This window comes from Psammomys obesus, unplaced genomic scaffold (assembly GCF_907164565.1).
Source record: "Psammomys obesus unplaced genomic scaffold, mPsaObe1.curated_primary_1811, whole genome shotgun sequence".
Taxonomy (NCBI): Eukaryota; Metazoa; Chordata; class Mammalia; order Rodentia; family Muridae; genus Psammomys; species Psammomys obesus.
In genome coordinates, this window is record NW_026596069.1 from 11,931,746 (window position 1) to 11,948,449 (window position 16,704).

At 40.2% G+C, this 16,704-nt stretch overlaps 1 protein-coding gene and 1 pseudogene across 2 annotated transcripts in view; one reads left to right on the plus strand and one right to left on the minus strand.

Moving 5' to 3' along the window:
• Galnt1 (polypeptide N-acetylgalactosaminyltransferase 1) overlaps positions 1–16,695 on the minus strand; it is a 79,895-nt gene extending 63,200 nt beyond the window's left edge. The window contains exon 1 of one of the 2 annotated variants that reach the window (XM_055625475.1): positions 16,680–16,695. The gene's annotated coding sequence lies outside the window, so the exon portion shown is untranslated. Of the gene's footprint in view, positions 1–14,035; positions 14,054–16,679 lie in introns of those variants that run through there. The other variant, XM_055625476.1, reaches the window with a different exon arrangement.
• LOC129689989 (aldo-keto reductase family 1 member A1-like) lies at positions 6,854–7,892 on the plus strand (annotated as a pseudogene).
• Positions 16,696–16,704: the final 9 nt, after the last annotated feature.

The following is a 16,704-nucleotide window of genomic DNA, read 5'->3' on the forward strand; positions in this document are numbered from 1 at the left end:
AATTTAATTAGGTCACTATTAGTCAGCTCCTTTGAAGGGTAACCCTCATCTTGCAAGGCAACTTGTCCAATTTTCTCATTAACTTTTATGAGGATTGCTTATTAACTCTTTAAAAATCAGGCTTCTTTTCTCTCTGTATAGCAATAGAGTATAAAGCTATTAAATTAAACCTTAAAAAGACAGAGAGAAAAAAAAGAGGGAAGTGGGATGGGAGAAGAAAGGAAGAGAAACAGAGAAAGGAGAAAGAGAGAGAGGGAAAGCATGAGGAGTGACTCCAGGGGCTGGAAAGAAAGCTCAGCAGTTAAGAGCACTCACTGCTTTTCCTGAACACTTAGGTTCAATTCAGCACCTACATGGTGGATCACAACCAGTTTCGGGAAATTCAACACCTTCTTCTGGCCTCATGTAGGCTCAAGACATGCCTATGGTACACATATATGTACATAAAACACCCATATACACAAAAAAAGAAAAAGAAAACAAAACAACGGAGAGTAATTGAAGAAGACACAAATGACAACCTCTGGCCATCCCTCCTCCAGAGGCCCCCACCCAAAACTCCAAACACAAAATAGTATTCTGCAGCCCCTATTTTTAATGTTTTTCTTTTTATCTTTTAGTTTTTTGCTTCTGTCTCAAAATCTAACAATAAAACTAGACCTCACACATTAGTACTTTTTTGACAAAGTGATAAAGGCACTTTGTCTGATAAAACAAACAAAGAACAGGATCTAAAGTATTTAGAGCTTGTAAAAAATGTAAAGTTTATAGGAAACTTTTGCTGTGATCTCCTGTTTCAATAAAAAAAACATTAGAAACACCTTCACATAGGAATAAAATAGACCAAGTTGAAGTTGAACTAAGCCAAGCATACAAGCATCTTAACACAGCACATGTAGTTAAAAAAAAAAAAAAAAAAAACACTAACAGTGCCAAGACTTAAAACCCTTCCAAGCTCTAGTCTTGCCCTTGCCAGATGTTATCCTCCTCCTATTTCCAGACTATGAGCATTCCCTGTTTCATAAATTTGGCTTCCCACACTTTCCTCACTTTTATAAACTCTCAGATGTGCACAGAGCAAGCTGCCTTCTAATTATCTGTTAGGGGGCTGGAGAGATGGTTCAGTGATTAGTGTATATTGCTGTTGAAAACGGCTGCCTTTGGTCCCCAGCATGCAACATCAGGTGGCTCACAACTGCCTGTAACTCCAGCTCCAGAGAATCTGATGTCTCTGGCCTCTGCTGACATGCACATATGCCTGCATATATCCTTGCCTCATAGTTTAAAATATTTTTTTAGAGCTGGGTGTGATGCCACACATCTTCTGAGTGTGAGCCCAATGTGGTCTACATAGCAAGTTCCACGCAGTCAAGGTCTCAAAACAAAACTTAAAGAAAAAATTTGGATATATTTATATATTTAATTCACAAATAATTCTACAAGCTTACTGAAAATTATAGTAAATTTTCTTACTGATATATAAAACTGGAAAAGTAAACCTCAAACACAAAATTAACATGTTTGGTTAATGTTTGGGGTGATTTTTTTTTAACTGTGAAAACAAACCAATGATCACTTACTTAAAGGGAAATAACTTTGATAAAACATTAATACTAATATTTCAATGCTACAGTATACTAAAATCTCATTAAGTCAAACACTGTAAATGAAAGCATGGTACAGGGAATAAAATACCAACAGTACGCTCAAATGCCTCTCTGACCCTATATTATATTCCTACCCTGAGAGTTGTCAACTCCAATTTAGGCAAGGAATAAAGAAAAAGGAAAGACTCATTCTCCTTGCTCTCCAGTTCATTTGCAAAAATACAGGGCAGTTTCCTTAAGGACCAGTCTCATGAAACTGTAGCCCAAAGTTGAGAAGTTAAAAATGTGACAGCTAAGAAGGAGCATTCCATAAATAATTTCCTAGGCTGGCATATAAGCAAGCGACTGTGTAGTTATCCCCTGGGTGCTCCGTAAAGGCTTCTCTGAAGCAGTGTGCTGAGATGGGAAAAGGAAGGAGGCAGCCACAGGAAGGTTTTGGTGAAGGATTTGAGACAGCCCAGCTCTTGGCTCCCATCTAACCACTTCTGCTGCCCAAATACCTCATACTTTCTTTTTCTCTTTGTCTTCATATTTGTTATTTTCTCCATCTGAAAGAACCTCTGTTCCAGACAGTGGTGGCACACATCTTTAATCCTAGCAGAGGTAGGCAGATGAGTTTGAGGCCAAGCTGGTCTATAGAGTGAGTTCCAGGACAGCCACAGCTATACAGAGAAATCATGCCTCAAAAACCAAAAGGACAAAAACAAAGCAAACAAACAACAAAAAACCCTTCTGCTTATCCTAATTCAGCTATAGGGCTGGGGTGGCTGACATGCTGCTGGGACTCATCCTAATACCTGCCTCTCCATAGCAGTTTAATATCAACATGTAGTTGTATTTCTATATGTCAACTTTACTCATTTGACTGAATTCCTGGAAGGTATTTTTGTTTGCAGTGCAGCCCCACAGTGTCTGGTTTAAAGCAGTAAGTGCTTAATTACTATCAGATAAATGACTAAAACTCAGGGCATTACACTTGGGGGGAAAAAGCCGTGACTTCAGAGCCAGGTATGGTGGCAAAAGCCTGTAGTCCTTGAACTTGGGAGACTGAGGCAGGAGGATTACAAGTTCAAGGTCAGCCTGTACTACAAAGCAAGATCCTGACTCAAGTCTGGTTTTTGTTTGTTTGTTTTGTTTTTTTGGCTTCTCTAGCAAAACAAACTGAACAATTCTGAGTAAACATACTCAAGTTCACTCTGTTCAATGCTCAACAACTCTGAGCGCAAGGTACTGCACAGCTGCCATGACACTTTCCCATTTACCCCATTCTTTTGCACAGGACCTTTCAGCCACACTGATCTTCCAGTTCCAAACAGGTCATGCCCTCTCCTGCTACACAGCCTCTGCACATACTATTCCTCTTGCTACCACTCTTTATATTAAAATGTTTTGACTTCAGAGTCTACACTGAAATGTCATTTCTCTATTACTTGTTTCTAATTTTGTATGCCTCATTGGATTACACGACCAACAAAGACAGAAAACATCTGTTTTGTTCACTCTGTATTCATAGCACTTGGCCCACAGAAGAAAACAAAAATGTGTCCAATCTTTTCACTGTTTTGAGCCCCAACTATAAGTATTTCCTTAGGTTTATTCCTTAGCCCTCTCAACCTTTCCCTATTTTCACCTCTAGGCTAAAGATTCTAACTTGAACCTCCAGACTTGACTATTCCAACAAGGTCCAGTCCTTCATATGATACCTGCAGTTAAGTCCACCTAGAGTTCCTCCCTGGCACTCACAACTGGTTAGGTCTCAAGCTACTCCCTGAGTGATGAGGTGATAATTCAATAATTATGGCCTAGCACTCTTGGGTTCAGCACTGAAGGAAAAAAGAAAACTTGAACACATTAATTGCTCCAGTTGTAACACTCTTGTTTTGTTCCCACGTTATTACTGATGGTATCCCTTCAAAAGTTAAGTGACAAAATGTTCTTTTATCCACCAGTAATGCCTGATTTCTTCTCTAAAAATGTTCCTGCACTGTCACATGAAGCCTCACATCTTATAGTGGTCTTTTGAAATAATGATTACATATTTATCTCCATGTATATTCAAGATGAATTCCAACCACACCATCCAGTGTCTTCATTAATCTCTTTAGTGGCTCCTTCATGCTTTCCACCCATCCATATACTTTTACTTGGTATTTCAAAGGCCCTCTCAAGCCCAATGTAGCAGCACACACCTGTCATCCCAGTACTTGGGAGGTGAAGACAGGAGTTCAAAGTCAGACATGTATACAGTAAGACAGGGCAGCCTGGGCTATTTGAATCCCTGTCTCAAACCTCTCCCCAGACCTCCCTTCAAGTCCCTCACAATCTTGCCTAAACAACCTTAGCAAAGCAATATAGTTTGACAGTCAAAACCACAAACTCTGGAGCAAGACTGACATGTTAAAAGATGAAAAGGGAACTGGAGATCTGGCTTTTCTGATTAAGCACACTGGCTATTCTAGAGAACTAGGGTTCAATTCCCAGCACCCACATGGCAGCTCACAAACACCTGTAGCTCCAATTCTAGGGGATCAAACAATCTCTCTGACCTTAGCAGTGATGTGCAAACTTGCAGACACACATGCAGACAAAACACCCAAACACATTATTAAATAAATACTTTTTAATGACAAGGAAAAAGATGAGAATCACAGTTCCACCACTTAACCTATCCTTGTCCTTAAATCTTATAAAGACCAGATAAGTTAATGTAAGTAGATCACTTAGAACAATGCTTGACACACAGCCAATACTATCTATAGTGTTTTACAACCATATATTCAATTATCAATAACCTGCACTCCTACCAATCTATTGAAACTAATTGTTGCACCATTTGTCTTCTGAGGTCACAGTTAACCACAGGGTAAGAATCAGCTGAGAAGCTGCCAGTTTTGCAACTCTGCTGTCACTGCAAAGCATTTTAAGTCAAAAGCTTTTATTTCCAAAAGCACTTATACATCTCACTCCCTGAAATGTCCCAAAGTTGACTTCACAAAGAATTCCTAGTTCTGTTCAAAGATTCCCAGACTACAACTGGCACACTCTTCTCTCTACTTTCTCATTCCCAAGTGCAGATAAAAGAACATCTTACCACCATCTCCATTCCCAGTGACAACGCTACTTTAGTTTTCTTATGCTTCTATCTGAGTGGAAATGACTACTCTCCGTATAAGTGTTCTAATTCTAATCGTATTCTTTTTGCATGAAAACACTTAAAATAATTAAAATTAGTCCTTCCCCTCTAATAAGAAGAGAATATAGATTCCAAAGTAATCAGGACTCACTATTATGAATGCTGCTTTTCTTATTATTTCCAAAAATTGCCAGTAGTGGCATATGTCTTTAATCTGGCAATTGTGAGGAGAGGCAAGCAGATTTCTGTGAGTTCAAGACCAGCCTGGTCAACATAGTGAGTTCCAAGACAGCTAGAGCTACACAGTAAGACTGTCTTGAAAACAAACAAAATTCCCAGAAATGTTTACTCACTCTTCAACTTGGAAAATAAACTATCAAGTACAATAGATAATTCCCAAAACAGTCTAGTAACCCAAGTGTGAATGTGGCTCTACCAAATCATTGCAAAGCATTCCTTTTTATAAACGAAAATGGTGGTGGTGGGGGACAGAAAAGAAATGGTAACTTCCAAACACACAAAAAGGTAGCAAGAACTGGGCCATCTAACCTAAAGGATCGTCTTCAACTCATTTTTCAGATCCCCAGCAAGGTCTTGTCCAGTGTCAGATAAGCCAGAAACAACTTAAGGGAAAAAGGTCTGCTTCAGATGTAGTTTCAGAAGATTACAATCTATCACAATGGAGTGGGTACAGTAGTTGATGACAGAGGAAGCCTGTGGCAGAGGCTCCTCCATCAGAGCAGGCTTCCCAGAAAGCAGAAAGATTAAACAGAGCTCGAAGCAGGTTTAATTTCCAAAAGCCCTCATCTACTGATCTGCTGCTACCAGTTTCAAGAGAAAGCTCTACAGCCTTCAGAACAGCATAAACTAAGAGCCCAGCATTCAAAGCATAGACTGTGGAGGACACCTCAGATTTAAGCCATAACCATGCTTATGGTTAGACCCCAAAACAGTAGTGTCCTCAAGAGGTAAAAAATGACTATGATTATAAAATATTCTTATAAAAACATAATTATTGTATAATTGTTTAAAAGTTATCGTATTTGTTTTTGTTTCTTTGGTATATATGCCACAGTATATGTGTAGAGGTCGGATGACAAACTGTGGTAGTCAGTTTTCTCCTTCCACCACAGGGGTTTTAGGGATCAAATGGGTCATCAAGACTGCAGGCAGGTGCATCATCTACTTCATTTGTGGGGTACATGAGGCAAAAACAAATCACAGAAACTGTTTATGTGTGTTGCTGCTCCTCTCTTACTTAAGGTCATAGCCTGCCTGCCGCCTTCTTTCTTGTTTTTTCAAAGTGATCTTCCCAAGCCCTACCAGATAAACAAATAATAACAAAACCTAATCTTCTCATGTTTATGTGTAATATTCCCATTTTTATATATCCACTTCAGTGTCAGAAGCAAATATCCCTGAAGAGCCAGTACTTGACATTTCCACTTCCCATGGAGTAATTTTTTAGTACATGTAAAATATGAATTACAAGTAAAAGAAAGCTGCCATATATAATTCCTATCCTAAAAGCTGTTTTGCTTTTGTATCTGCTTCTGAGTGCTTACTCTGAGCCTCCTAATGGACTTGGTACCAGGTTCTTGTCTAGGGACTACATTTGGACTACTACTGCCTGGTAGTAGCTGCTTCTTTTGAAATCAAAATTTAAGTATTTAAAAATTTTTGTTTTGTGCATGAGTGTGTGAATACATGGGACAGTGCACCAGTAATTCCAGCACCCTGGAGATAGAGGCAAGAGTAAGGTCAAGGTCAGCTTGGTCTTCACAGTGAGTTGTAGTCCAGCCTGAGCTACAGTGTGAGACTTAGTCTCCTTGCTCCTATCCTATCCTATCCCACTCCACCCCCTGAAAAGAAGTTTTTGGTTTTGTTTTTAAGGAAAGAGTAGTAAAGAATAACATCCCAAAACTGGATAGATCAAGGTAAGAAAAAAAGATGAGATGCTAAAGTAATCCAGAAGTCTAAAAAAGAAAAATCAAGTTGCAAAAACCAAGTGGTAGCTGTATGCCCCAATATGGTAATAATTGTATTACACAAATTGCCTAAATAAATCAATTAAAATGGAACCTGGCTGAAAAGATTTTAAAATATGGGAGTGCAGAACTGAATTCTGACCACTCTGCCTTTTCCACAGCCTGCGCTCACTGCCAAGGGTATGGTGATGGCTTCCTGTGTCCTTTTACACACTGGACAGAACATGCCTCTGATTGGGCTGGGGACATGGAAGAATGAGCCAGGGCAGGTAAAAGGCAGCCATTAAATATGCCCTTAGTGCAGGCTACCACCACATTGATTGTGCTGCTGTCTATGGCAACGAGAGTGAGATTGGAGAGGCCCTGAAGGAGAATGTGGGACCAGGCAAGGCAGTGTCTCGAGAGGAGCTGTTTGTGACATCCAAGCTGTGGAATACTAAGCACCACGCTGAGGATGTAGAAGCTGCCCTCCGGGAGACACTGGCTGATCTCCAGCTGGAATACCTGGAGCTCTATTTGATGCACTGGCCTTACGCCTTTGAGTGGGGAGACAATCCCTTTCCCAAGAATGCTGATGAAACTATTCGCTATGACTCCATCCATTATAAGGAGACGTGGAAGGCTATGGAGGCTCTGGTGGCAAAGGGGCTGGTGAGAGCTCTGGGCTTATCCAACTTCAGCAGTCAGCAGATTGATGACATCCTCAGTGTGGCCTCTGTGTGCCCAGCTGTCTTGCAGGTGGAATGCCATCCATACCTGGCTCAAAATGAGTTCATTGCCCACTGTCAAGCATGAGGCTTGGAAGTAACTGCTTACAGCCCCTTGGGTTCCCCTGATCGCGCTTGGCACTACCCTGATGAGCCAGTCCTACTTGAGGAACCAGTGGTCTTGGCACTAACTGAAAAACATGGCAGATCTCCAGCTCAAATCTTGCTCAGATGGCAGGTTCAGCGGAAAGTAATCTGCATCCCCAAAAGCACCACTCCTTCATGAATCCTTCAGAACATTCAGGTATTTGATTTCACCTTAAGCCCAGAAGAAATGAAGCAATTAGATACTCTGAACAAAAATTGGCGGTATACTGTGCCCATGATTACAGTGGATGGGAAGAGGGTTCCCAGAGATGCTGGACGTCCCCTGTATCCCTTTAATGACCCTTACTGAAACCATATTTCTCAGCCTCCCTTTCAGCTCTTGTGCTCAGTATTGCCTGCTACACTTGAGAAAGAAGAAGTCAATAAAGCCATTGGAGTGTATACATATACACACACACACAAAAAAAAGATTTTAAAATATGATGAAACTAAATGCTGTTTACAGGAACCTTCAAATATTTAATCAGTATAGACAAATTAAAAGCAAAAATATAAAAGATATATTCATACAAATAAATCACAGGAGCTAGGTTAACGTGTAACAGGGCAGAAAACAGAAAAACAGGTCTACCAAGAAGACACAGCACAAGCTGTGGCACATGCCTGTAATCCCTGCACTTGGGGGGCAGAAGCAGGCGGATCTCTGTGAGTTCGAGGCCAGCCTGGTCTACAAAGTGAGTCTAGAACAGCCAAGGCTACAGAGAAACCGTATTAAAAAAAAAAAAAAAAAAAAAAAAAGAGGGAGAGAACACACATCACCTAAATCCTGTGTCTCTGTATGTGGGTGTGTTTGTATGTGTAAAATAAACTCGATACTGTTCAAGGAACTGTGGTGTATAACTCAGTGGTAGAATGCTTGCTTAGCAAGTAAAGGACCAGGGTTCAACTTACAAGGAAAAAAAGAAGGGTGGAAGGAAATTCAACAATTTCTTTAATTAACAGATCTAATTAGGAATTAAGACAATACTTCAACCAAATACAACAGAAATCCATCTACTCAAAACCACAGAATTTCAAGACAGTTCATACTCTGGATCATGGAACAAACTCCAACAAATATAAGAGTATGTTATATAGTGTATGTTTTTCAACAACAGTGGAATGAAACTATAAACCCAAACCAGAATAACAGAAAAACTTCGAACTGCTTTACAAAGTACATTTTAAAATATCTCCTGAATCAAAGAGAAAGTCTCTCAAAAGAAATAAAAATATACACTGAACTGAAAGAACATAAAGATATAACACTGTGATGGTTTAACTAAAAATGGATTCCACAGACTCTTATTTGAATGCTTAGCCACCAGGGAACGGCCCTATTTGAAAGGATTAAAATGATTAGGAGGTGTGGCCTTGTTGGAAGAAGTATGTCACTGGTGGTGGGCTTTGAGGTTTCAAAAGCCCATGCCAAGCCAAGAGTCTATTTACAGATTAGAATATAGTTCTCAGCTACTCCTCAAATGTTGCTCTGTATGGCCTCCTGCCATGATGACCATGAATTAAACCTCTACAACTATAAGTAAGCCCCCAATCAACTATTTTTTTTCATAAAAGTTGCCTTGGTCATGGCAATAGAACAGTGATTAAAACATACATCTATAAAACAGACAAGTTGGTCATGGTGATACATGCCTGTAATCCACTTAGGTGGAGGCAGAGGAATTCAGGCTGTCCTTCATTACTAGAAACCAGGCTAGGCTGCCTAAGATCCTATCTCAAACCACCACCTACTTCCCATTGTGAGGGAGAGAGGGAGAGAGGGAGAGTTGATTACCAGTAAACCCCATGCCAACTAATAGATGGCCAACATAAAATGAACTCATTGGTATTTTTGTAGATTTTTTGCCTCATATTGCTTTGTGAATTTTTTTATCTTACTTATCATTGGCTTATGTATTATAATTTCTAATTTTGTGCTTTTATGTGTGTTTCATATATTTTTTATTTCTTTTATTTGAGTATGTTGTTTGGTTGAGGGTGTTTGGTTTTTTTGTTTATTTGTTTCTTGTTTGTTTGTTTTTGTTTGCCTGTTTGTTTTCTTAAGAGAGATGAGTGACTGGAGAGGTAGGGAGCATCTGCAAAGAGAAACTACTACCAAAATACATAGTATGAAATTTTTAGTTGTTTGTCAGCTTGTTTGTTTTATTTTTTTAAGACAGGGTTTTTTCTGGGTAGTCCTGGTTATCTTGGAACTAGCTCTGTAGACCAGGCTGGCTTCAAACTCAAAGAAATCCACCTGCCTCTGCCTCCCAAGCACCGGGATCAAAGGTATGCACTACCAACGCCCAGCTTGGAAAAAAAAATTTTTCCAGTAATAATAAAAGTTAAAAAAAAAAAAAAAAAAAAGAGGCAACTGGAGAGATGACTCAGTGGTTAAGAACACTGTCTGCGCTTCCTAGAGGACCCAGGTTCAATTCCCAGTACCCATATGGCAGCTTACAACTGTCTCCAGTTCCATGGATTCTGACACCTTTCATTCATACCAATACACAGAGAGTAAAACTAAATAAATTATTTTTAAAAAGAACTTATATAACATGACCAAGAGAAATTTAATCAGGAATGAAAACTTGACCAGTATTAATTAAAAAAAAAAAAATCAATCAATCAATAGAATTCATCCTATATTTTAAAAAAAGGTTTTAAAATGTAGCTCAGTGATTGGATCTATATATAGCATGTGTAAGAGTTCCACAGAAAAGAAGAGAGAACAGAGAAAAGAAAGAAAGAAAAGTAAAAAAAGAAAGGATATGGGAAAGGGAGGGAAGGTCATATATTAGCTGATGCATAAAACAGTTGACAAAATTAAACATTCGCTTATAAAAACTCTCAGAAACAGGGCTAGAGGGAAGCTCCTCTTCCCTCTATATGGAAAGCTACAGTTAGCATCACACACAAAAGAAAAAAAAAATGAACACTTGCAAAGATGTCTTTTGTCACTGCTCCTCTTCAACACAGCAACAAAAACTTTAACAATGTAGAAGATCAAGAAAGGGACATTTAAGCTGGGCATTGGTGCCCCATGCCTTTAATCCCAGTACTCAGGGAGGCAGAGGCAGAGGCAGATGGATCTCTTAAGTTCCAGGCCATCCTAATCTACAAAGCAAGTCCAGGAAACCAAACCAAACAAACAAACAAACAAAAACAAAGATCTCTATAAGCAGGCCACAGTAAAGATAAGTTTGTTCCAAACTGATTAAACTATTAAACTATTAAAATCTATTTAAACTATTAAAATCTATCAAAATTTTAGCAAGATGTTTTTGTAAGCATAAATTATTTTACAATTTACATGAAAATGCAAAGAAATATGAGTAACTCTTATTTTGAAAATGATTATAGTTGGATGGGATGAGAGGCCAGTGTACAGTAACTAAAACTGTGTGGTGCTGGCAGACTCACAAATTAATGGGACAAAAACTTCATATATAAACATATATAAATAAACACAATTGCTTTTGACAGCACACAAAAGCAATTCAACAGAAGAAAGGCAATCTTCAGCAGATAGTATTGAAGCAACTAAACACTCATAGGTGGTAAATAAGCCATGACCTAAATCCCATGCCTTAAACAGAAGATAACTAAAAATGAATCATGTATAAAGCATGTCACTTTCCAGAAAAATATACACAGGAGAAATTCTTCAGGATCTAGATCTTTGCAAAGAGTTCTTGGGCTTGACCCAAAAAATATGATCTACAAAATAGAGAAGCCAGACTTTAATAAATTAAAAACTTTGCCTTTGCTCTACAAAACATCTGATGAATGTGATGAAAGGCAATCTGCAGATAAATCACATAGCATTTAGAATATATAACACACTCTCAGAGACAGTAGTAAAAACATACAATCCAGTTTGAAAACAAACAAAAATCATTTCCCTGAAGAAAATTTATAGATTACAAGATGCTGAAGGGATGTAGCTCAGTGGTAGATTTCTTACCTATCACGGGTAAGACACTGGGTTTATACCAATGACCATTTAAAAACAAACAAAATGCTCAATACTATTAGCCATTAGAGAAAAGCACACTAAAACAATAGTGAGCTATTATATGCCTATTAGAATGGGTAATGCAAAAAACAGTAACATATAATGTGGTGAGGATGCAGAAAAGCTGATTCTTTGTGCTTCACTGTAATAAATGCAAAATGTTACAGTCACCTTTGAACATAGCTGCCATTTAACTTAACCAACCCAGCAACTGCACAGCTATCCTTTCATCCCAGAGAAACAGAAACACAGACTTAGGTTCAGATAAGAACCTATATGAGAAGCTAAACATGACAGTATAGGTTTATATAGTTTAATTTAGTAGTAGTAGTGGCACTTGCCTTTCAACACAGCATTTGGGAGGAAGAGGCAGGACTTCTGTGAGTTCCAGGACAGCCAGGGCTGCAAAGAGAAAACTTGTCTTGAAAAACCAGTAAAGTTTAACTTAAGGGGCTAGATAGATGGCTTTGTGTTGTAGTAAATAAGAAATATAAGAAGTGTTAAGCTATAAAATGTTTATTATTAGTCCTAAGATTATCACGGTAATATTTAACCTGCTATCACAAACAATAAGACACAGACACCTGTTAGATTTAGAATTGCCTTATTTACCTTGGGCCAGGCAGATCATTTTCCTTATACTGTCTTAATTTCCTCACCATCCATCTCCTAGCCCCCATCCATTGCCGTCCAACTTAATCCTCCTCATCTGGTCTATCTTTCATATATAATCCCATGGTACCTGCTTGGTTTCTTCATATTGGAGTCCTTTCTCCTCACCCATTCAGTTTTTTTGTTTTGTCGTATTGTGTTTTTTTTTCCTCCACACTAACCCGTCGTGGCATCCTCCTTTCTCCTCTCTTCCTGTCCATCTGTCTCCTGTCATTCTCATGATTCTTTCGTCCTCAAAAGCCTGAGAACCTTAGCCATGCCTAACCCATTCTGCCCTGCCAATGTATAGGCTATTTAATGAACCAATCAGGTATAATGTTTTAGGCAGGTTTACACAAACAAGGATGGATGTATCCAGTGGGCAATAACCAGATCTTGAAGGTCAGTAATTAGTATTAGCCCAACCTCCAATAGCTTTGCAATTAAGAACACTGGCTGTTCTTCCAGAGGACCTAGGTTTGGTTCTTGGCACCCACATGGTATCTCACAACCATTTGTAATTCCAGGCCCAGGGAATCCATGCCTTCTAGCCTTTATGGGCACCAGGCACCCAAGTAGAGCAAAGACTTAGATGGAGGCAAAACACCCATACACATAAAAAAATACACTAAAATTTAAAAGAAAGTTTAATTAAAGAAACAATTAGACCTTCACTCAACCCTTTATTAATCCTTCCTCCTGGACATAGAATGCACACAGGCACAAATGTCAAATGCTATGCCTACCCTCAAACACCACACACTTAAGTAGAGATAAGCACAGCAAAAGTCAACAGTGAAGGGCTCCATAAAGACAGGCAATGCGATCCAATCTCTGAACAAGCAGCAGCACTTTCATAAGCAGGGATGAAAAGAGGGTAATCTTGGAAGGAAATCATATATAAAGGTACAAAGTCAGAAATAAGCATAATGCCTTTGGAGAAAGGCACATGTGGATGTTGTAAGATAACAAAGATGGAATAAACCAGTCCAGGAATAATTAGAGAGGGTACCCAGAAGCCAAAGACAACTGCCACTCAGAGAATCCTTCCCTTTCAACCCACTGACCAAAATCAATGATTCTCCTTTTGCTACTCATCCCTTATACCAATACCACCCAATCTTTCCATCATCCTCTACAGCACTCACTACAAGCCATGGTCATTAAGTCTAGACTCATCTGTACTATTTAATACCGCCCTGTTCTCTAGTTACCTCAAGTCTACTTTGTCAGACAATAATCACCCAATAAATGTTAACTGAATAAATGAGCATACAGTAAGTATCCTACTCTATACAGCTGCTTCATTGCTTTTCTCTATTTTACCCAAGTGTGAGAAGTATATGTAATACATAAATGAGTGTAAAAACAATGTTATTGTCTGTTGTGGTGTTATTTTCCATAGAATGAAAGATGACTCCCAAGACTTTATGATTCTATCTGGTCTGTGGAAATTATCCATAAACAAACAACAACAACCTGGAACAGTGGTTCATGCCACTAGTCCAGTGATTTTCAACCCGTGGGTTGCGACCCCTTTGGGGCTGTTGAATGATCCTTTCGAAGAGGTCACCTAAGACCATCAGAAAACACAGATATTTACATTAAGATTCACAACAGTAACAAAATTACAGTCATGAAGTGGAAATGAAAATAATTTCGTGGTTGGAGGTTATGACAACATGGAACTGTATTAAAGGGTCGAAGCATTAGGAAGTTTGAAGTCCCAGCACTCCTTGAGTTGAGGGAAAAGGATTACTTGAGTCCACGAGATGAAAACTTACCAAGCAACAAACTTGTCTCTATAAAACAAAACACAGCAAAAGAAAAACCCAGCATTCCTCCAGGCCAAACCTATGAAAAACAAGGCAGGTTTGAGAAAAATGTCACATACCAAAGACTAGGAGACATGCTACTTAAATATAATGCAGCATCTTGGATTAGATTCTGGAACAAAAGAGGATAGTAATGGAAAACTGGTTAAAAAAAAAAAAAAAAAAGAGGTGTGGAATTTAGCTTTTTTAAAAATTCCTAACAGGGGGCTAGAGAGGTGGCTTGGAAGTTAAGAAGACTGGCTTTCTTTAGGAGCACTGCATACACTAGGTGTACAGACATACATACAGGCAAAACACCCCCACACACATAAACACTGATAAATCTTTAAACACACACACAAAACAGGTGCTAACATGATTACAATCTACGTTACTACAGAGATAGGCAGACCTACATGCTGCACAGTCTCTGCACTTGGGCTAAAAGCAAGAGTATCACCAATTTGGAGGTCAATGGGCTACATTGTAAAGGGGCTACATAGTGAGACCTTGTATTACCCAACTCCCATCCCAAAATGAAGCCAGTCTTGTTGGCTCATGTTATAATCCCAACCTTTGGAAAGGCAAGATCAGAAGATTTCTGTGAGCTGGGGCCAGCCTAGGCCAGAGTGAGAGATCCTGCCTCAACACAAAAATAAAAACAAAGATTAAGGAGAGAATTCAGTAGGTCACGCCAGGAACAAAACTCCACCCTGGTAGCTAGGATTTCCAGAAGAAAAACTACAAATAATCTTAAGTCTGCCTGGTGACCTCACCAGAAGCCACTAAAGGCTTGACTGACAATCGGTCTTACCTATTCAAGATACTCATTCATTTACTCAACACACATCTACGGAGTGTCTACTACTTATTAAGGACTGTAAAGTCTACAGAACACATGGCTATCAAAGAAAGCTATATCAGTCTCTGCTCTCACTAAGTTTCTCCATCGAGAAAAGCTGGACACTTAAACGTTTGCACAAATGATTAGCACTTCGAAAAGTTGTAGTCTGCTACTTCAAAATAAGTGGAGCTGGGGAGATGAGCTGGTGGTGGTAAAGAGTACTGACAGCTCTTCCAGAGGACCCAGGTCGATTCCCAGCACCAACATGGCAGCTTACAACTATCTGTAACTCCAATTCCAAGGGATGTGAAGCCCTCTTCTGGCATCAGCATGGTACAGAGACATATGTGCAGGCAAAATACCCATACCCATTTAAAAATGATAATAAAATTAAACAAGTAACAAACAAACCAAGGAACATTCTCTAAACCCACTTACTGACTTTTGAATAAAGGCATCTCAGATTTCAACCTAGATTCCTGTTAAAACAGACGCTAATTCTGTCAATGTGGATGGGTGACTGAAATATTTCTCAGACTCCCCAGGTAATGAAGATATTTCTAATCATGAACCACATTTAAAAGAAATATCAAGACTCTAAGGTGCCATGGAAAGATTTGCAAGCTATCTTGTAAAATGCAAGCTTCATAAAGGCAAGCACATTGCCTCTTTTATTCACCATAGTATTCCCAAGACCTAACACTAAACAGACGGCACTCAATAAATAGTTACCAGATAAATAAATGGACGTATGGTCAGGACTAGCACTATTCAACTGTAGCACACTTGGCTCTTGAGTGCTTGTTATGTGGCAGAGTGAGGAGCTGAACTTTTTAAATTTAATTTTAAATAACCGCATGTGGTTAGTGGCTACCACGATGGACGGGCCAGGTCTAGAGACAGATTCGAGGCAAAGAGCGCTTAAGACAACCGAAGTCTAGAGCTGAATCCCAACTCTGCAGCTTAGCGTGTGACCCGGAAACTTTTTAACTTCTGGGGGCCTCATCTTCATCTATGAAAATTAGGACAAGATCTCTTACTCTCTAGAGTTCTTGAAAGAAACGTACTTCTTACTACTAAACACAAAGAGTGGTTTAGCTGACATTATCTGTCCTCCAGAAACAATTCAAGAGCACGACGACTATGCTGCCTTTGGCCCACGGGTACCAGAAATGCTAAGCGAGTTTGGTTCAGGGGCTCTGAAATAAGGCCAAGGTCATAAATTTGGTGTGGGGGGTTGGAGGGGGTCCTCTCTGCAAGGCTGACTAAGTAAGAAGCAGTGACGATGCAAGTCATCCCCGATTCCTGGTCAGTCTCTCCCGGCATTGTGCTGTGGGTGAGTGGCCTCCCGTTCATTCATTCCCACCGCATGAAGCCCGCTACTTCCCAGGCACAGCCCTCGGCCCCGGCCTGCGCGCCCTCCCCCGTCGCTACGGACCCGCCGGGGTCAGCCCGGCACCGCGGCAGCGAGTCCCACACGGCCGGAGCCAGGAGCCATGTTTGGCTCTCCCCCTGTCAATAAAAACAAACTTCCGTCTTCCGAAGAAAAACGGTTTCCAACTCAATGTCAAACTAGGACGCCAACTCGCAGCTCTGAGCCGCTGCCCGGCAGAGGGAGACGCCGCGCGCCGAGCGGCCCCGGGAGTCCCCGCCACCGGACCCCGCGCCCCGGCCGCGCGGCCACAAAGGGCCGAGGACGCCAGCGTGCCCGGGGCCTCCGCCTCGGCCCTCCCCGCTCCGGCGCCACCGGCCGGCCCGCCGCGCACTCACCTCGGCCCGCGCGGCGGCAGGCGCT